This window comes from Equus quagga, chromosome 16 (genome assembly GCF_021613505.1).
Source record: "Equus quagga isolate Etosha38 chromosome 16, UCLA_HA_Equagga_1.0, whole genome shotgun sequence".
Classification (NCBI taxonomy): domain Eukaryota; kingdom Metazoa; phylum Chordata; class Mammalia; order Perissodactyla; family Equidae; genus Equus; species Equus quagga.
This window is the reverse complement of record NC_060282.1, coordinates 15230185-15251797: the sequence shown is the minus strand read 5'-3', so window position 1 is coordinate 15251797 and position 21613 is coordinate 15230185. Positions and strand designations below refer to the sequence as shown.

The window sequence follows — 21613 nt, the reverse complement described above, 5'->3', positions numbered from 1 at the left end:
TTCTTGTTGTTTGTGTTTCCTGTAATTATTTCCTTTGGGGTTTTCTTTGGGTTTTAATAAAATAGTGAAAAGATCCACTTATCTCATCTATTTTAAGGTGAAAGAGGGAAATGACTTTATGTCTACACCTGAGCCAGAGAGACAGAGGGGAAGCAGTGTACCCTAAGGTAAGGAGAGCAGAGGTGGCCCTAGGACTGCCCAAAGGGGATGGGGCCCTCCCCAAAGGAAAAGCCAAATCTCTCTTCTGGTTACAAGTGACAGAAATCTGCCTCAAGCGATTTCTCTTAAGATTGTATTTGGCTGTGTGTAACAAGTCCACTTTAAACAGGCGTCTTAGAATCAAGTTTCTGTTTTTCTTTTACAACAACATTTCTGGAGTTAGATGGTCACTGGAATTGCTCTAGCAGCTCAACAATATCAGGTGTGGCATCTCTGTGATTCTTTTTTATTTTCTTTTTTGCTCATGGTTTCAAAAGGGCTGCTGTGGCTCCAGTCATCACATCTGTGTTCTAGTAAGGAAGAAGGTGGAAAGCAGAAGGGGTGTAATCCACCTCATCAATTGTTATATTCATCTTTAAGGCTTCAATTGTGTCAGATAGCCACATCTAGCTACAACAGAAATGGATAGAGTATTTAGAGGAGACACATTGCCCGCCTACAGAAAAATCAAGATTTTGTAGTCAAGGGAGGAGTGATTGAGTATTAGGAATGCACTTAACAATCTTGCACAGCAAATTGGGTCAAATGAGGGAGACAGTGCCTTCATGAGAAAGGCAAGAATGAGGTGGCTTTCAAGAAAGTTGTGTGAGTTATCTTTTGCTGCATAACAAGTCACTCCAAAACTCAGTGACGTTTTAAAGTTTCAGTTTAAGCAAGCATCTCTTTGTTTATGAATCTCCGGATTAACAGCTCATCTGGGAGACTCATCTCTGTTCCATTGACTGTGCCTGGTGTTACATCTGTGACCTTAGCCAGATGGCTGGGATAGCTGGTATGGTTGGGACACCTGGACTTTGTTTTTCTACATGATTTCTCGTCCTACTGTCACCTTCCTCACATGGTGGCAGGAAAGTCTCAGAGAGCTGCAAGTTATTTATCATTGAGCAACAAACCACTCCAAAACTTGGTGAAATAAACAAACACCATTTCATTTGCTCATAACTGTGAACCATCATTTGGGGCTGCGTTCAGGCTGATGGTTCTTCTGCTGATCTCCGGAGTCCCTCATGTGGCATAACTTGATGTGGGCCAGATGATCTCTGGTGGTCTTCCTCTCATGTCTGGCAAATAGTGCTTCTTGTCTCCAGCAGGCTAGCCTGGGTTTCTTCACCTGGTGACTAAGTTCTAAAAGCAACAAGAGAAAGGGTGGGTCCCAGCGCGTAAGTGCTTTTCAAGCCTCTGCTTGTATCACCTTTGTTGATGTCCCACCAGCCAAAGCAAGTCCCATGGCCAAGACCCAAATCAATGTGGGAGGAGGCTCTGCCAGGTTGTGTACACAAGGAGACATGATTTATTGGAGCCCATTACTCTAACGATCTTCCACCTATACCTTAAACCAAGGCCCTGAAAGTCCACAGGGCTCTCCCTATCATGTCTTTGATTTTCTCTGCAGGTCATCTTCATTCCTTCAGATAAACATCTTCCGCTAAGGCTGGAACCACAGCTGCCCGCAGCTCCAGAAGTCACCTTCTCAGTTTCCCACCAAAAGGGAAAGGGTCTTTTTCCCTTTAATTCTCTTCTGAATGTCACTGGAAAGAGCGCTGATTGGTCTACTGTGGATGAGATGTCCATTCTGCAGCTAAGCAATTGGGATACCGTTAACTGTTGGCAGTTGCCACTAGAACTTCACATTTGCACAGGGGCCGCAGAAGGAGTGCTACCCCCAAAATAGACACTGCCCCCCAAATAATGTGGTGTCTCTTCTGGAATGATGGAGATGTACTGGCCAGAAAAAGACAAATATATGTGCACAAACAGACAGCGTTAGGGACCATTGAACAGAAAACCTCACGGACTCTCTTTTTGGATGTTTTTGTTTGTTTGTTTTATTAGTTAGTTAGGAGGGTCTGATTTTAATAAGAATTTAAACTAGTTTAAATTCAGTTTCTATTGTTTTCCAGACATTACCTTATTAAGCCAACCTATACATTTGCCTTATTTTCTTTGAAAAAAATGCAGACTAACATCCACTGCTGGCCTCTGTGGGAAGGTTTCTAACTGGGTGTTCTTTGTGGCAAATACACAATAGCGATTGCATTATCTTGTCACTCACCTCCCCCTGAGATTGTGTTGGGAAAACAGAACACAGAAAAGCAAAAGAAGAAAGACCCCGGTCCTTAATTGGCACATCGGTCACATCAACAGAGTCTATTTTTCCCTCCAATGCCTTTAAGAATTTAAGAGCAAGCTAACGACATTCCACATTGTGATCCGTGAATGTATGGGATTGTGGCAGAGAGAAATTGCCAGGATGGCCTCTGCTAGGCACAGCCTCTGATGGAGGCATTCCAGCTGGGCGTCACTGAGGGCCCCCAGCATGAGTGCAGTGTAAGGGCCACTCTTGCCTTCTTAATTGGAGTGAGGGAAGTAAAGAGAGGCAGCCACTGGAAGTGCAGGAGAGTGTAGGAATGCCACCTGCCTTCGGGGAAGGCTCTCCAGTCTCCACAAATAGCAGAGATTCCTGAAAGGCCTTGAGGCAGGCTCCGGGGCAGCCACGGGGACGCTTGCATGGTGCCTCCTTGCTGCTGGAGAGAATGCATTTGCTCCCTGTTCCCAGGGGCCCAAGCTGGTGCAGCCTCGGCTTATCTCAGAAACTCTCCGAGACACAGCTACTACTCAGAAGCACCCTGTTAATTAGTGCAACTGGCTCCTAACAGTCTTGGTGCCCTGAGGCATGTCACAGGCACCCTTTCTGCCGAGCAAACATTTGCCAGTAATTGTGATGTCACCACTTTTAGTCAACAGGTCCTGGTTTGCTTTCCAGGGGTTGTTGAGATCCCTTTTGGATTCTTTGTTGGAGATTAGGGTGGGAAATAAGCAGGACTGCTGAGGAGTCTCGGCTGTGACTTTGGAATATGAAAACAGCCTAGCTTCACGTAAACCCAGTTTGAGATTCACGCTCCCTCCTCCCTGCGCTCCTCAGCCGTCTCCCGTAGCCACTGGTCCTGGATGGGAATTTGTGGGAGATGGTTGGGCCCAAACTGCGATTTCTCATCCAATGCAATGGAAAAGCCAAAATGAGAAGAGTAAAGTTTAAATCAGACAAATTGCACAAAGGTCCATGAAAAGCCACAAGGAGACCACGTGCCTTTCCGAAGGTGGATTTCAAGTTTGGGCTATAGAGCCAGGAGCCACACTTGTGCTGGGGGTAGGGGTGGGAGCCGAGGGGCAGGCAAAGCAAGCGGAGGGTTCAAGTAACTGCCTAGGACAATGAGGATTTTTTCGTGGTGATGCCAGGGACCCAAGAGGAAGAAAGTGAGATCTGAGATGTGTTTGTGATATAAAGTGGAGGGGTGCTACACCCCTACTTCTGCCAGCACCCCTCTATTCTTATGGTTTATATTTTGAGTGACTGGTTAGGATGCAGATTTTTTTAAGCTAATAGGCTTTACTTTTTAGAGGAGTTTTAGACTTATAGAAACATTGAGCAGAAAGTTCAGAGTTCCCGTATATCCCTTTTTCTCCTCCCCCCTCAGCTTCCTCTATTATTAATATCTTGCATTGTGTATTACATTTGTTACAATTGATGAATGAGTATTGGTACATTATTATTAACTGAAGTCCATGGTTTACATTAGTGTTCACTGTTTGTTGTACATTCTGCAGGTTTTGACAAACTCATCATGTCATGTATCCACCATTATAGTACCAGACAGAATAGTTTCACCATCCTGAAAATGTCCAGTGCACCATCTATTCATTCCTCCCATAAAAACCTGGAAAGCACTGAGCTTTTTACCACCTTCTTGGCTTTGCCTTTTCCAGAATGTCATATAGTTGCAATCAGACAACATGTTAGATTTTTCAGATTGTCTCCTTTTACTTAGCAATATGCACTTAAATTTCCCCCATGTCTCTTTGTGGCTTGATAGCTCATACCTTTTATCACTGAATATTCCATTGTATGGAGGTACCACAGTTTGCTGGATGTAGAGTTTTAAGACAGGCCTTGCACAGAAAGCGTGTTTAAAAACTACTGGTTTCAAGTTTATGTCTTCCTTTTATGAGATGGCCAGGATATTGGATAGGTCAGCGGCAGAGACAGCACCCATGGAAACAGAGGTGGGGGTGAGCGAGTGGGTCACAGAAAACTTCAATTCTTAAAGACACACAAAAGACCGCATTTAAAATGGCTGGTATGAGGGGAAGAACATTGGACCAGGAATGAGAAGATGGGGTCTGATACAACTTGAGCACAGAGTGAGGATTTGTTCACTCATTCATTCATTCAGCACTGATTTACTGAACACCTACTTGGAAAACATCATGCTTGACACTGGGAATAGCATAAGGAGCAGAGCAGCTGCAATCCCAACTGATGGAACTTTAGGAAAGTCAGGCACTCACCAAAGGGGTCATGTGAATGAATATACAGTTGCAAACAGAGTGAAGTGGTCTAAAGAAAGGCATCTTGACTGCCATTGGAGGGTCACGGAAAGTTTCCTACAGGAAGGGCACTTGACCTGAGATCTTACAGCTAACTAGGAGTTGACTTGGATGAAGGAAGAGGCTGCTGCACTTTTTTTTTTCCCCTGTGAAAGATTGGCCCTGAGCTAATATCTGTTGCCAATCTTCCTCTTTTTGCTTGAGGAAGATTGTCGCTGAGCTAACATCTGTGCCAATTTTCCCCTATTTTATGTGGGATGCCACCACACCATGGCTGGATGAGCAGTGCATAGGTCTGCACCCCAGATCCAAACCTGCAAACCCCAGGCCACCAAAGCAGAGCACATGAACTTAACCACTATGCCATCAGGCCGGCCCTAAGTCTGCTGCTCTTGTGACCAGCTCAACTAGCATCCTGCTTACCAGACTCTTCCATTCCATTGTCCTCTCTATAGAGTAACTCCATGATGGAAATGTAGCTCGTTTTGGAGTGACTGAGGCATACAGTGGGTGTGATCCTATGACACCAACCCAAAGAGCCTGCAAGTATCTCTAGCTGATACAGGAGGGCAAGAGCTAATGGAGCTTTATTTCTTGCTTGCTATGTCCTCTATCTCCATTTTTCCTACCAAACATGTTTTGAGCAATCATGATGTTCCAAATATGGGACCTATAAAATTAAATGAAATATGCTGTCTGCTTCGTCGATGAGTCAGCATAACGTTGCATAATACACTCTAATGGCAGCGCTGGCAGGGTATCCTGGGGCATTCATATGCTTGTTCATCCTGTAATATGTACTAAGTGTCTGTTGTATGCCAGGCATTGTGCTGGGCCAGGGACACAGAGATGAAAGAGATGCGCTATCAGCCTATGAGGACCTTACTTTCTAGCACAGGGGACAACCTATAAACACAATTCAGCATAGTGAATGCCAAGATAGAGATGAGAGGTAACAGAACTACTTGGAAGAAGGCTCTATTGAGAGTTCTTGCTTAAGATGATCTTTCTTGCTTTAGACAGTGGAAATAGACTTTTCCTATTTTATAGTAAAATCATTTATGAAAATGTAGATATGTAGATATTTTAGGTAAAAAATTCTCTTCACTTAATCTAAGGCCTGAGATAATAAATTGCTCACTCTGCAGAGGGAGCCTCAGTGTCGCAGCATTAAATAAAGATCATTCAGCTTCCTGTGGTGGAAGATAGAAACCAACATGCTGAGGGCGGTCCTGTTCAGGTGGAGGTGGTGTCCTTAGTTAGTTCCCACTATGAATTTCCGGGGGTCTAGTGAATGAATTAGATGTTTGGAGTAAAAAGTAGTCCCGGTTTTCCTTTTGGAATAGAGAATCAACCATTGCCTGTCCTTGTCTGTTTGGTTGTTTTAAATGAGGGTCTGCCCCATTGGGAGCCTCTCTCTGTTCAATCAGGGTGATTAGAGAAAGGCTGAAGGGGCCCTGGAATTGATTCCCAACCAGGATTTGAATGTGGGTGAGCTCTGACAGCCCCTCACACGCTGTCTGCACCAGCAGGTGTTTTCTTTCCCGATATCTTAGGGTGACTCCAGGACAAGGGGATGGCAGGCTCAACAAAGGTGTTCATCTTTTATCCCACTTTCAATTGCGTAAGTCTCTGCCTGATAAACAGATTGACAGGTCTGCGAACCACCTGCACTGTACGTTCCCATAAGGAGATGCTCCAGGCTGCATCTCCCAGGCTTCCCAGCTTGCCTGCATCGTCCAGAACTACTTATTGTTGTTACAGTACAGTAGTTAATAACATGGGCTCTGGATTGCCAGATCTGGTTTTGAATCCAGTTCTGCCACTGACTAGCTATGAGGTCTTGGACAAGCTGCTTTATCTCTCTACGACCTATCTGTAAAATGGGTATAGTAACAGTACCTATGTATCAGGATTCCAACAGGAAATAGATGCTACACTCAGGTTGGGATCATTCAAACAAGGCTTATTTACAAAAGGAGAAATTTTAAGTGTGTGAAAGTGGTTTAGGGAACCACACAGGAGAATGAAGTAACCCAGGTTAGTAGCACAGAGCTGTGACCACTCCTAAGCCAGTAGGAAAGAGGGGAGAGAAGTGACAGGACCCAAAGGGGGAGGAATTGCTTGGGAAGTCCTCTTTGAGAACAGCTGTGACCTTAGTCCACCAGGAATAACCTCACAGGGAGGGAATCTGACCTTCCTTTCCTTTCTTTCTCCAAAATCCTGCTTTCCTGAGGCACCCTGTTGGCCAAACCCAACTAGAAGCTAGAGGCTTGAGGGCAGGTGACATAATCTGTATGGACCAGCCTCCCAGGGCAGAGACAGGAAAGTGGAAGAGGGTGGGGATGGCTGTGGAGGACCAATGGAAGATATCCAACACAAACCAATTCACAGCTTGTCTGAACTGATTAATTAATGAAATGATATTAAGAGGTTAGTACATTTCCTGGCATTTCCCGGCATTTCCAGTATTTAATGATGTTAGCTATGACTATTAGTGCTGCTCTTTTCTAGATCAAATGTGAAAGAGTTGCCAATGTTTTAGGGTGAAGTGCATGAAGCAGGGCCTAACTGGAAGAACAGAGAGTCATACATATGTCCCAACTCAAACCCATCATTGAAAGTGAAAGTGGGATAATGATGTGTTTGTGCTTCCTTTGTTATAAAAAGAAAATTGTTTTCTCTCTCTTCTCCTAAGGAATGCTCAAATACTTCTTCCAACCCATCCCACTTCCTGCACTCCTATTTTCTTTTCTTTGTCATTTCTGGTAGCAGGTGGACATGCTATTATGAAGAAAAAGAGGTTTAAGCTACTAATCACTAAAGTAATGGTTCTCGAAAGAATAGGTTATTGGGTTTTGGAGGAGCAGGAAATGGGGCCTCCACTTGCCAAGACGCCATATGTGTGGAATGTAGAGTGTATGAAGATGACAGGAGCTCTCATCATCAAAGAGGCTGACCCTTTTAGAAACAGCTTGATCCCTGATCTTGCTATTAACAGATCCTCCACATGGTCCTTCTTCTGCCATCATTTTCTGTGTGAGCAGGAACAAGTCACGTTACCTGGATTTCTGTAAATTCTCTGTCTTACCTCACAGGAGTATTCCCTAGGCTAAAAACATACAGGAAGGAGGTGAGTCTTTTTGCATGAAGAAGACAGCCTGCCCTCCTGCTGCCACCTCTCTTTTGTGGGTGGGGAGCCTGGTCTGGAATGGGCGAAAAGGTTTGAGAAGATCAGGATGCAAGGAAGAGAGACCCTGCTGATAGATAAACCCATGATCCTCAAGGTGAGGGATGTGGAGGAACCTGGCTGGAGGAGAGCAAGAGGGAGGCGCGCAGAGGTGAAATGCTCGTGTGGGAGGCAGCTTAGAAAAGGGACAAGCACAGGCTTAGAGTTCATTAGTCAAGGTGGGTTTTGCACCCCAGGTCTACCTCTTACTGATGGTGTGAGCTTGGATAAGCTGAGTCACTTCTCTGAGCCTCAGTTTCCTCATTGGTTAAGGTGGGATAACAATATTTTTCTTGTAGGTTTATGTGGATTAAATGAAAGAAAATCATGTAAGCAAAGACCTGCGGGAGCTCGATAAATGGCTCTCTGGAAATCACTTACTTTATTATTTTGTTTTCTGTTTTATAATCATCCACAAACACACCAACAATACGGAGCCAGGAATAGTTCACAAAGATTGTCTAGTTTGCTGAACCAATACCAACAGGAAACAGAAATATTTCCCAATTCTCTTAGACTCAAGTGACTCAACTTCTCTGGAAATGCCTGGCAGGTTTCCATCTCCTTCCATTTGCTCCTGCGGCTCCTCCGTCTGGAAGGCTGCCCTTCTCACACCCCAGCACCATCAGCTCCTCCCCCTAGTTTCCCTGTGTGGATCCTTCCACTAGAACTGTGTTCTCACCTCCGTTGAAGATCTCACACCCTGAGATGCTCAGGTTTGCCAACGGATGGCCTCCCTATTGGGCTGTGCCCTTTCTGCAAGTGGTATCTGGGCTTTGATACCAGCAAACACTTGCACAGAGCTTCTGGGTTCCAGACATTGTGTTACTATGCTTCCTACATGCTCTCACATTGAACTCTCACATCTGCCCTATGGGACATTGGTACCCCCCCACCCCTTTATGGATGAAGAAATTGAGGCACCAAGTGTCAGCTCTTTTACCAAAGGTCTTGAAGTTCCAAGTGGCAGAGCCAGAATTCAAACCCGTCTGACTCACACATCTCTGTTCTTCTCTACACTAGCCCTGTTGGCATTACTATCTCTGAGGGCAATACCTTCCCCATAGTATGTGTTCAGGAAGTACTTATTGAACTAACTGGAATAAACATCCGGAGCTATACTTAGAAAGTTTTATTGTCCTGAACTATAGACCTTTATTTGAAGGAAACGGTGATGTAATGAATTTGCGTCCATGAGGCAGAGGAGAAAGCCAGGTTTAACGCTTTAAAGTCATTCTGCCGTTATATATAAAGCAATTGATGTAGGATCCTTTTTGCACACACAATTACCTAATATGGTATAAACACACACAATCACACCCACAGTACACACACCACACGTTTCCCTTCCCTAGGTAGCTATCCCTTTCCTGGGATAGCTTAGGGTGTAAGATTCCAACACATCTCTCTGTGTCCTTGTAAGGAAATTCTAACAACTCACGTTTAGAATGTTGCCTTTGGTGGGAAGCAGCTCGAGGCTGCACAGAGGAATGAGATAAATGTTATCCTGGTTGTTGGACTTGACTGTAGTTTAACCCCGAGGTCACTGGGAGGCCAGAGCAGAGCAAGGAAAGGAATGTTGGCTCCTAAGCCAGCTGAGCCTCGGGGCAAGCTCACCTTCCTCCACGCGCCTCCCCACCAGGCAGTGTGACAGTCGGTACCAGCCCTGAGCAATGCAGCAGCCATGTTTCTCCCCACTGGAAGGGCGCCCATCCCCTGGCACGGCAGGCAGGACAGCCCAGGCACCTCCCTGCAGGGCCTCATTCCTCCTTCCCCACACAGCAAAAGACTCACACAAAAGACGCTTTCAGAAACTGGTTACCTAGATTTGAACTTTTCAACAAGGCTTTTTGTTTTTTTTTCCCCTTTAAGCTCCATAGCTAAAATACCAGATCCTGCTGTTGCTAAGATTAAGGATTTTCTCCCCTCTTTTCTCCCTCGGCTCAGTTTCCGTTGATTAGGAAAGACCAAGAGACGGATTACTGTTCCCTTGCCAAATGGAGAGGGTGCTCGAGCTCCTGAGGCTTGCTGTGGGATTGGACATTATTCAGCCTGGTGCTAATAGTCCTTAGTTACTCCTCACGCGCTCACAAAAGCCACACGCGTTTGTGTCGGTAACTAAGGCCTACAGAAACCACTCAGCCCTAAATGCACACAGGAGAACCGTCGCGTTGGAGTAAAAGGTGATTTCACGTGAATATTTACACGCTGCACGTATCACATGCCATGATTCACTCAGCTTATTTTCATTGCATGCATTTTCTTCCCATTTGCAGTCTTTATTTATTACAAAATTAAGGCTGTTAGCAAAATAACACATTTGGGTGGGTTTTCTTTCTCTCTCTCTCTCTTTTTGTTTTTTTCAATTTTCCTGCTTTCTAATCTATTTCTGGGAAAGTGTGCCAATATAGCAGCAAAATTTGTCATAGCTGCCAAACCCCAGGAAATTGACTAGGTGTTGAATGGAACCAAGTCCTTGCCTGGCCCTTACCACTGAGGCCCGAGCACAGTGGCTGTGTGAGCCCTGTGGTTACCAAGCTGCAGCAGCTCCTGTCAGTCACCAGCTAGTGACAGGAATCACCCATTTCTCTGACTTTCAAGGTGGAGATGCAGGTGCCATGCCTGCTAGAGTGTTCACTGGATGCTCGTGCTCTGGAGCTAGAGACACTTGGGTTTAGTGCCCAGCACTGCTCTGTGACATTGGGCAAATGACTTTAACACTCTGAGCCTCCATTTCCTCTGATTCAAAGCGAGCACAATCCTAGAACCTTCTTCACAGAGTAGGTACCTGTGAAAATGCATGAAGTGCGTGTACTCCCTCAGCTTCACACGTGACAAGCTCTAGACAAATCTTCACACTAATTACACACGTGTGATCCTGCCTAGGTGGGGAGGATGCCGAGGAGATGCACACCCTGGGGAGGTTAACTCCCTCTCCTAGGGCACACATCTAATGCATTTTAGAGCTTCCTGTCCAATCCATGTTTGTTTCATTCCAAAGCTTATGATCTATTTGCAATAAAACACATGTCGCATATCTCTTGCTACTTTTTACAAGAGGTATTTGAAATCTGGCAAGTTTGAGCTTTTGAGGCCTCGACTTAGATATAAATGATAAGAACAGGTAAAAAAGACTCACGTTTTCCCAATGCCATTGCCTGTGTGGAGATTAAATGCACTTCTTAGAAGTGTTTTGATTTGGGGCTGAGTTCGATTTCTGTGAGACCTGCAATTCCCAGCACTCTTAAACTTTGCGGCTGCTGTTACGATCTTGACAACTGGCTTACCCAGAGATGCATCACTCAATCCCAGAGGAACATCCTCTTCAGTTCTGCATGTCATTTTCCAAGAGAAAGAGAGACACAGTGGGCACAGCCAGAGGAGGGCCACCAGCATGGTGAGGACGTGAGAACATGGTAAGAGCGATCTCAGGTGAAGAGTCCCGATGTGTGGGAAACAGGTTAAACTTTACCTTTGAGGCTTCAGGTAGAAGGTCTTGGGCAATAGGTGGGAGTTACTGGGAGATGGAGTTGTATTCAACTGGAGAGAGAGAGTTTTAAGCCTGAAAACAGTTCAGCAATAGAATGAGTTCTGCTGAGGGGGTGAGTTGATTTTCCATCCCAACCACTGTGCCCCATGGACTGAGAAACAATTTTTAACCATGTTTTTCAAAGGATTTATGCAAAGACAAGAAGATAACCAAGGTCCCTTCCAACTCAAAGATTCTATCCTTGTGTTATATCTGATGCCTATAGATTTGCAAAAGGCTGCCCTCCACCCATTTTCTTTCACTCATTCGCATGCAGTTAATCAGTTGACCAGAGAACAGCTATGATGCTCCTACTCTATGGCACAAGGTACCAAGTATGCAACAGAAAACGTAGCTTGCTCTCAAGTACCTTACAGTCTTGTGGGGTAAATGGACAAGAAGATAGACATTTGTAACACAGCATTGTAAGGGTTAAAAGCAGAAGCACAGAGAATACTGAGGAGCAACATCTACCCCTGTCTGGAGATGAGAGAAGGCTTCCTGGAGGAAGGAACCTCTAGAGTGGGACCTAGTTGGTGCTGGCTAGGTGAATAGTGGGAGGCGCGTAGCAGGTGAGGCATTAGCATGAGCAAAAGCTTGGAGGCCTAAAAGAACAAGGCAGAGTGGGGAGCTGTAAGCAGTTCCATTTGGCTGGAGCAAAGTCTATGGAGATGAGAGTAGGGACAAAAAGAGATGAGACTAGAGAAAGAAGTTGTGGTAGATGGTAAAAATGGCCACAAATTCTTTTCCTCTTACCAACAAGGGAAGTCTGTTTTCTCTTCTTGTCTCTCGTATCTGAGTTGGCTATGGGCCTTGCTTTGGCTAGTGAAAAATTAGCAAATATAATGCAAGAGGCTTGAAAAGTTCTTGCACTTGGAAGATTCTTGCTACTCTTAGAACCTGGCCCTGACATTTTTATAAATCCATGATAACCTGCTGGATGATGAGAGATACTTGCCCCAGTTTCTTGGTCACTCCAGCCCCGAGTCAGCTATCCCCAGAAGCAGAGTCACCTTGCTGACCTACAGTTGACCGTGGATGTCTGACTGAGCCCAGCTCAGCACAGCCCAGCCCACATTCTGACCCATAGAATCCTGAGCGAAATAAATGGCTATCATTCTAACCCACTACGTTTCGAGTGTCTTTTTTTTTTTTTTTTGCAGTAAAAGCTAATTGATATGGCAGTCAGAGAGATTTATGTTAAGGAATGTTAAGGAATTTGGACTTGAATTGGAGAGTGCCAAGGATACTTCAAAGGGTTTAAGCCATGGAAGTGGTAGTACCAGATTTGCGTTTCAGAAAAATCACTCTGGGATCTAGCCAGTGAGATCAAGTGTGGTTAAGTATCTTGCATATTGTAAAGCAGTAGACAAATACAATTGATGAATAAAAATAGTACATACACAGGGCCTGGAGATGCACGGAACACAATTTTAAGGCAAGTCCTTCAAATCAAACCTCTTGAAAACATCCAGCAATGGCACATCTGGCTACTAACACATTATCTCCCATGTAGCGTGCTGCTGAGAACCAGCCCTGGGCCTAGAGGAAGAGCTGGCCAAAGCAAGGTGGCGTGGAGGAGGGGCAGAATGGGCCATGGACCACTCACTTCTCTCAAAGATGACCTGGATCAGCCAGTCCATCTCATCTGGTCCGTGTATCAAAGACCTGAGTCAGGGGACCTCAAGGAGGCCTTTTAGGAGATTATCATAAGGAGATAATCAGAGAACCGCACAAAGATTTTCAGTGAGTTTGTTCTTTGCAGCATTATTTATAATGTGAAAAACTTAACATTTTAAATGTCCAACAAGAGGAAAATGACTTAAATTATGATATAGCTACATGGTTGAAAACTATGCAAATGTTAAGTAATCTTTTCAAAGATTACGGCACAGAAATAAAGCTCACATTAAAAAAATTATAAAGTATATGATAAACAGTTTTCCATGAATATTCATTCTGCCCTTTTACCTTTTATAATAGAACTCCTGATTTTAACTGGACACAGGGCCACTCAGCTGGAGACCTCATTTCTCAGCCTCCCTGGCTTCTGAGTATGACCAGGCAGCTGAGCTCTGGACAATGGGATGTGACCAGGAGTGACATGTGCCATTTCCAGATTGTTGCCTAAGGATTCGTGAAGGAAAGTGCCCTTTGCCCACTCTCTTTCCCAGAGGTTGACTTGCAGTTGTGATGATGGGAGCTGGAAGATACTCCTGGGACCCAGAGACTGTCGAGGAAGCAGGTGTCATCTATGTTGATGAAACTCCTGCCAAGGGTGAACTAGGTGAACCAGGGAGGCTCAAGTGACCCAGGAGCTGCTGTATATTCAAGGGACACTCATTGGAAGGTCACTGATCAGGTGCTCAGGTGGGCAAATTAGAAAAGTCACACACTCAGTCAGTCGCAATGTCATGCCACGCCAAATCTTCATACTCCCAGCCTGGCACCATATTGCTTAGATTAGCTGTGGCATTGTGGGCACTACAAGTGTCATGAGAAGCTAAAGGAAGAAGGACTGTCACAGGAGTGTAGGTTGGTATATATAAAGTGTGAATCAACTCGGGCTATTGATTTTGGGTCGTTTCTCCTTCGGGCGATGTCTACTGACTCTAGGTTCTATTTCCCTTCTTTTACGGGTTGAATTGTGTCCCTCCTCCCCACCCCCATTCTTATGTTGAAATCCTCACCCTCATTACCTCAGAATGTGACCTGGCTCTGCAAAAGGGTCTTTGCAGCTATAGTGAAGTTAAGATGAGGTCATTAGGGCTGGCTCTAATCCAACATGACTGGTGTCCTTATAAGAAGACACATAGACACATACAGAGATGATGGCCATGTGACAACAGAGGCAGAGATTGAAGTGCTGTAGCTGCAAGCCAAGGATCGCCCAAGATTATCAGCAAATCACCAGAAGCTAGGAAGAGGCAAGGAAGGAGTCCCTCACCTGAGCCATCAGAGAGCATGGCCCTGCTGCCATCTTGATTTCAGACCTGCATCCTCAGGAACCGTGAGAGAACAAATTTCTGTGGTGTTAAGCCACCCAGTTGGTACGTTGTCATGGCAGCCCTAGGAGGCAAACACACTCTTTCTGGGCAGTCTGCCTCTGCAGAAATGGCCAAAGCAGGCAGAGCTGTCCAAGCAGCAGGCATCTATAGGGTTCTGTCCCCTTACACAGGGCTCTGGGAATGAGCAGCTGGCCAGGCTGGAGCCCTAACTTATAGAGTTTCCTTTAGCATTAAAACCAGAATGGACCAGGCAAGAAAAATGGAAAGATTTACTACTTAATACTGACTCCTACCAGGGCTATGGGGGAAAGAAACAAATCAGCGGTACCTGGAAGACCTTCCTGGGAGGCTAAGCCCAAGCCCATGTGTCATTCTCCATGTTCCCTTCTACAGTATCATTCTTTTTCTGGGACAAAACCCTTCCCAAATTCGTACTCAGACTTCCTGATTAGGCAGAGCTAATTAGACAAACATGAACATCAGCGCCAATAAAATCACGTTACATCATTTGCACTTTTCTCATTTAAATATCATTACCATAAGGTGGAGGTCCTATTGCCAGGGCAACACTGAGTAATAGGAAATGAGCAGTGTAGCTTTGCTTGAGACTCTCACTCCACTTCACTTCCTGCTGTGTTCTTATCTATCCTCCCATTTGCCGTTAAAAAGATACAAACAATTCCAGAGTTCTGCCTTTTTCTCATCTCCTTTTGCTTTTCTCTTTGCCAGAGATCTCACTCCTTCTCCTCAAGTTTGACCTGGCCTGCGGAGTTTCTACCGAATTTGCTAATTTAGCGCTTCCATTTCTTCCAGCTGAACTTGATGATCCTTCCCCTTCTCCTGTTCAATAGCTTCTCCCCCTGATCAATGCTCCATGCACTGCTTTCCATGACTGCAACCCCAGAGCCTGACACCCATTCCTATGACCTATCTGGTGTGTCCTGAGTGTGAATTCCAGCTCGACTGTGAATTAGCTCCATGACCATGTGATAAATTCTTCAATAATTCCAGGCAGCAGGTTGGTCATCTGTAAAATGAGATGTTCTACTTTGTGAGAATTACATAAGATAATGTATGTGAAGCCTGATGCATATGAGCTTTGTATTAGTTATCTAATGTTGCGTAGCAGTGGCTTAAAGCAGCAATAATCATTTATTACCCCTCACCATTTCTGTGGCTCAGGAATTCAGGAACAGCTTGGCTGAGCTGTTGTGGTTTGGAGTTTCTCATGAGGTTGCCATAAAGATGTTGACTGGACCTGTCAAGCCTTGGCTATGGCTGGAGAATCCACTTTGAAGGTGGCCCTCTCACGTGGACCACTCACATTGGTGTTGGCTGTTGATGGGACGTCTCAGTTCCTCTCTATGTGTGCCTCTCCACAGGGTTGCTTGGATAGCCTCGTGGTTGTCTTCCCCTAGTCAGAGAAATCTAAGAGAGAGAGAGAGAAGCGTGTATCTTTTCTATAATCTAACCTCTGAAGTCACAAAGCATCAGCTATACCACATCTATGTGTTGAAAATGAGTCACTAAGTCCAGCTCACATTCAAGATGAAGGGATTTAAACTCCACTGTTTGAATGGAAGAGTGTCAATGAACTTACATATTTTAAATTCATGACAAGCTCATGATAAAAGCCAACTTTTATTTTAATTTTAGTAGATTATATGTATGTATTTTTTAATTAAAAACATTTTTATTTATACAAATGGATGATCACATGCTGCCTGCTCATTTTCGTCCTTGCCTTTCTGCTCCAGTGTGGCATGGCAGAAGTCCCAGCTGGGTGGCCACCACACTGGGTTGCAGGGCCCAGGTACTTCCTGTTCCAGGAGCTCATTCCTGTGCTCAGCTCTGACCTGTCTCTGTCTCATCGTCACTGTCCTCAACTAGATATTTCTGGATCTCCTGCATGACCCAGGCCCTGGTGGGGGCCAGCACCACGGGTGCTCATGACGAGAAGGGCCCCTCCCAGGATGCCCCAGCAGAGCAGGTACCAGTACCTTTGGCTGCACAGCTGGGTCTCGATGAGGATGTAGGGTAGCAGGGGGTCCAAGGAGGGTTCTAGCCCCCTCACAGCAGCTCTGAGCTCTGCCTATCCCTAAAGAGCCTCAGAATGCTGTGGGCATCCTGGCCTCGGCCAGTGGGGTTGAAGGCTGCATCTGGGAGAGATGTGAAGAAGTCTGACGCTCAAAAGCCATGGCTCTGTCAGGTCCAATGTACACATTCAGAGTAAGCAGTGGAGACCTAGGGGTATGACACCACAGCTGTCCCTGGGGGCCTTGGCCTCCTTCTCATTCGTCCTGCACATGGTGCTGACTGGAGGGGAAGTAGGTTTGCAGCCTGAGCATGAAGTCCTCCATCAGCAGGTAGATGCTGGCCTTTTGGGGGGGGCCTTGGCTTCAATGACTGGCATGACGACGGAGCGGATAGCAAACAGGTGGTTACAGAAGGCGACCTCCTTCTGTGTGTAGTCACATGTGGGCTGCACCACCACCAAGTCGCTGTGTGGCTTGTCTGAGAAACTTGTCCCAGACAAGGAAGGCCCCTCTCCCTGACACCAGGATGGTCCTGAGCTTGATGGCCAGATGGGTGCTGCCGTCAACATCAGGAGCTTGAAGTAGCTGTGGGTCCAGGCCACATGTAGAATCAAGTGGGTCTGCAGGGTCTGCAGAAGCTCCTCCTTGGCTGTCAGAATCTTCACTGAGTCGAACAGTCTGGATAGAATCTTGACCTGGGCAGCTGTGGGTAGCCCATCTGGGCTCTAGGGTCCCGGTTGTGGGCTGGCTCAGCTGCTCCTCTCCGTGGGCAGTGCTGCACACTGGGCCGGTCGAACGCCACTTCAAAGGCAGCGATGTTTGTTGGTTCAAAACCTCTGGAGTTTCCTGGGGTGAAATTTGAACTGTTCCCAGTCCACGGAGGGCTGGGAGAGCGACTGAAGAAAGAATCTCCAGGCCACTCCAGATTGGTAGGTGGTCTAAGAAGCAAAGGAACTTACTTAGGAGGTTTGTCCTGGGCAGTCACAAGATGAGTAGATCTCTGCATCTGCCTACCAGAATGTTAAAAGTTTATGCAGAGCCCTTAACTGGATTCAGTTGTGTGTACTCTCCAGATGGCCTCGACAATGCATTACTCTGTCAAGGCTACGTCCTTGAAAACGGCTCCCACTGTGGGAACGGTGGGCAGAACGCACATGTACATTCCAAGGACAGGGGAGGGGGCGAGGAACACTCCAATTGCCTGGGTCCAGCTTTCCTGTCAGCTAGAGGTCATGTCCTTTCAATGACCCCCTCCAACAATGTGCCACGGGAAGCCATCAGTCTGCAGGATCAGCTTCATTTCAGCCAGGGGTTTTGCTCTGTCCTCTGGGCTTTGGCCACAGGCTGCTCCCTCGTCAACGTAGACAATCCCTGTCACAAAATGCAGTCTTTTGACAGAATCTCTCCTCAGGCCCTCAGGGACCTGCCAGACCCTGTAGCCGGACAAAGGCCCCCCAAACCACATCAGAAGAACCTTCTCCCTGGGAAAGATCAGCTGGCTCTTCCCAAGCATGGCTCTGAACTTGTAGACATAAAGCACCTTGAAATAGTCCCTGCTGAAGGCACCTCCCACTCGGGTCACCATGACAGGTAGGCGTTCCTTGCACTTCACACACTTTTGCTCATGGCCAGGCCGTGGCAGCGCCAGTTTCCTGTACTCGTCATCCATCTGGCACATATACAATATATATATATCTCTGTATCTGTGGTAAAAGAAAAAAAATGTCATTTCTAGAATTTTCCTCCTCCTGCTCTGGCACCCCCTTAACTATTGATGCTGGCAGTGGTGCTATGGACTGAATGTTTGTGTCCCCCCAAAATTCATATGTTGAAATGCTAACCCCCCGTGTAGTAGTATTAGCAGGCGGGGCCTTTGTGAGGTGATTGGGGCATGAAGGTGGAGCCCTCATGAACGGGGTTATTGTTCTTATAAAAGAGACCCGAGAGAGCTCCCTCACCCCTTCTGCCATGGGAGGACACGGTGAGAAGGTGTCGTCTGTGAATCAGGGAGCGGGCTCTCAGCAGACAGCGAATCTGCTGGAGCCTTGATCCTGGACTTCCAGCCTCCAGAACGGTGAGAAATAAATTCCTGTTGTTTATAAGCCACCCAGTCTATGGTATTCTGTTCTAGCAGCCTGAACTGACTAACACCGGGGTAGAATAGTCAGACTAATGTTTGGTGACTGAAAAGATCACTTTCTTTCTTTCTGAAACAGTTTCTTTAGTCTTTTTCAGGTAGATAAGCCACTGATTAAAAGCTCAAACTCCCTTTAGGCCTGATGTTTTCCCTCTTAGAAAGTCTCTCCTTTCCTTTCTTCCTGGAGGACCCACACCCTCTCCCCTTGGCTGGACCTATTTTTCTGCACACAGCTCTCTTTACCCCACCCTCATGGCAATCTTCCCTTGGCCTCCATCTTGGTTCTTTGACTTCAAGCAATGGTGGAAATTCAAACTATGGGTTTTTTTCCCTGAAAATATTGTGATAAGTTGTGTTTAGATTTCCAGGCTAGTTGCCAAAACCTCATTTCTCCAACAACGTAATTGATATCTGACAACGAAAACTTTTGGAAAAGTAATCGTGTTATCAAATGAATAAATACAACAGGAGAATGTATTTTTCATTTATTACTTTTATTTCTTAAATTATCATAGGAGAAAATTGGCTGTTTCTTGGGTATATAGTCCTTCCAATTTTAACACATGTATGATTTATGTAACCAACTCCACAATCAGAATGCAGAAAAGTTACAGTGCCCCCCAAAATTCCCTTATGATACCCCTTTAAAATAACATCCCCCATCCCCACCGTGGCGACCACTGATCTGTTTTGCTCTCTGTCACTATAATTTTGTCACTTCAAGAATGTTATATAAATGGAATCTTTTGATATTTAATTTTTTCTCTCAGCATAATTCTGTTGAAATCAATCCAAGCTATTGCATGTATCAATAGTTTGGTCCTTTTTAATGTTCTATAGTATTCCTTTATATGAATATACTACAGCTTATTTATCTATGTGCCCATTAAAGGACATTTGTGTTGTTTCCAGTTTTTGGTAATTGGGAATAGAGCTGCTGTAAACATTTGTGTACAGATTTCTGTGTGAATACAAGTTTTCATTTTTCAAGGGGAAATGCCCAGGAGTAGAATTGCTTAGTCATATGGTATGTGTGTGTTTAACTGTATGAGAAACTGCCAAATTATTTTCCAGAGCACTTGTACCATTTTCCATTCCTACTGGCAATATACAAGAGTTTCAGTTGCTCCATACCCTTGCGAACACCTAGTATTACAGTATTTTTTCTTTTAGCCATTCTAATATGTATGTAGCAGCATCTCAGGCTTTTCTTTTGCATTTCTCTAGTGGGTAATTATGTTGAACATCTTTTCATATGCATATTTACCACACTTGTATCTTCTTTAAGGAAATGTCTGTTCTTTTGCTCATTTTTAAATTTTTTCTTCTTACTGTTGAGTTGAGAGAGTTCTTTATACATACACGTATACAAGTTCCTTGCCAGATATCTAATTTAGAAATAGTTTCTTCTAGTCTGTAGCTTGTCTCTTCAATCAGTTAATAATGTTTTTTGCAGAGCAAAAATTTTTAATTTTAATGAAGTTTAGTTTATAATTTTTTGTGTGAGTCTTGCTTTTGGTGTCATTTCTATGAACTTCAATTCTTCTATCTTCTATGGTTTCTGATGAGCAATCTGTCATTTGAATTTTTCCCCTATAGGTAAGGCATCATTTCTCTCTGGCTTCTTTAAAGATTTTTTTTCTTGGGTAGTTTTCGGAAGTTTGATTATGATGTGTCTGGGTGTGGGGTTTTGTTGGGGTTTATCCTGTATGGATTTTGCTTTAGCTCCTTGAATCTGTAGATTTATGTCTTTTGCTAGACTTGGGAAATTTTCAGCTATTATTTCCTCAAATATTTTTTCATCAACATCCTCTTTATCCCCTCTTTTTGGGACTCCAGTGACCTAAATTTTAGACCTTTTTTATTGCCCCACAGGTCCCTGTGACTCTTAATTTTTGTTCAATCTCTTTTCCCTTTGTTGTTCAGATTGGATGATTTATGTTGATCTATTTTTCGATTCACTGACAATTTTCTCTGTCATCTCAGAGCTCAAGGGAGTTTGTTAATATACTTTTTGGTTCTTGTACTTTTCATTTCTAAAATTTCCATTTGATTCTTTTAATCTTTTACATCTTTGCTGAGATTTTCTATTTTTCCAGTAGTTTCAAGAATATTTGCTATTGCTTGTTGTGGCATTTTAAAAATATCTACTTTAAAGTCTCCATTGAAAATTATGGTATCAGTGTATATTAGCTTGCTTAGACTGCCATAACAAAATACCACAGCCTAGGTGGCTTAAGCAACAGAAATTTACTTTCTTGCTATTCTGGAAGCTGAAAGTCTGAGATCACGGTGTCAGGATGTTTGGTGGTGTCTTCCAAGGCCTCCGTCCTCGGCTTGCAGACGGCTGCATCCTCATTGGATCTCACGTGGTCTTTCTTCTCTGCACAGGCATCCCTGGTGTCTCTCTGTGTCTAAGTTTCTTCTTATAAGGACCCCAGTCACATTGGATTAGAGCTCACCCCAATGGCCTCATTTCAACTTAATCACCTTTTTAAAGACCTTATCTCCAAATATAGTCACATCCTAAGGTATTGGAGGTCAGAGCTTCAATATATTCATTTAGGAGGAATACTATTCAACCCATAACCCTGCGTCATCTTGAGGTTACTATCTGTTGATTGCCTTTTCCTATGTTGACTGAAAGTTCTCCATATGCTGAGTAGTCTTGGATTGTACCCTGCACGTTATGTATGTTATGTTGTGAGACTCTTGGCCTTATTGAAATCCTATTGAAAACACAAGTATTTTTGCTTTATCAGGCAATTGACCTGGTTAGGTTCAGGCTACAAGTTCCAACCTGCCATCTGTAGGCTATGGTTCCCATGTCAGTTTGGTTTTTAAAGCCTTTGCAGTTCCAATTATATCTGTCACAATGTGTGCACCACCCAGGGGTCAGCCTGTGATGTGGGCAGCGGCCTGTCTGTATGTTCTTCTCTGAATTCTTTGACACACTGATTATGATCGCCTCTATGAGTGTATAGATTCCCGGGATGCCCAGGAGTTCATAAATAACTTTTTGGCATCACTTTCTTGATATCATTCATCTTTGCAATCCACTGGTACTTA

At 44.7% G+C, this 21613-nt stretch overlaps 1 pseudogene; it reads right to left on the bottom strand.

Moving 5' to 3' along the window:
* Positions 1–1171: 1171 nt before the first annotated feature.
* LOC124228171 (cytoplasmic tRNA 2-thiolation protein 2-like) lies at positions 1172–18085 on the bottom strand (annotated as a pseudogene).
* Positions 18086–21613: the final 3528 nt, after the last annotated feature.